Here is a 651-nt window from a genome sequence, read left to right as displayed (position 1 = left end):
AGCCATGGTTCTCTGCGAGAGATCCCGATAATCGCAATCCGCGATTATCCGATAGCTCCGCTATCGCCCGAGCACGGAAGGAGTACTTATTTTTCGCGGTCCGCCGGACACCCGTGTCCTTACACGCGGACTCCCCGCGACACACTCTCTCACCTCCCTACCGCTGTTCGCGGTAGGTCAAAAATCAAAACAAATTTCCTATCCGGCGCCCTCCCCGCAGACCCGCAAACCGTAGCCGTTCAGAGTTCCCGGGGTACCGGCAGTGAGTTCTGGCGGTTGAGCACCCCTTGCGTGCGGGCTCTCAACCCAAAAAGGCTCCGTGCCTCCGCCGCCAGTCCACTACTTTCCCCCGTTCCCTCCTCCCAACCACGGACCTACGAACTCTTTGGAGATGGAGGCTGGAGGCACTGCAGTGCTGTCGGCAGCGCGCGGAGGTGCAGGGCTTCTGTAATGTGTTGTCCTGACGCCACGTTACAATGTTTAAATATTAAAATGAAAAACATACACAATACTTCCTTATAAAAATATAGTAAATCTTATTATAATAGTATATTTTAACATTACCAAAAACAGTAATTTCGATTATTAAATTTCCTACTCACACATATACAGGGTGTTCGTTATGAAACGCACTGTAGTAACACCGTTGCA

Source organism: Cephus cinctus, unplaced genomic scaffold (genome assembly GCF_000341935.2).
Source record: "Cephus cinctus unplaced genomic scaffold, Ccin1 Ccin1_scaffold0112, whole genome shotgun sequence".
Classification (NCBI taxonomy): Eukaryota; Metazoa; Arthropoda; class Insecta; order Hymenoptera; family Cephidae; genus Cephus; species Cephus cinctus.
This window is presented reverse-complemented; position numbering follows the sequence as displayed.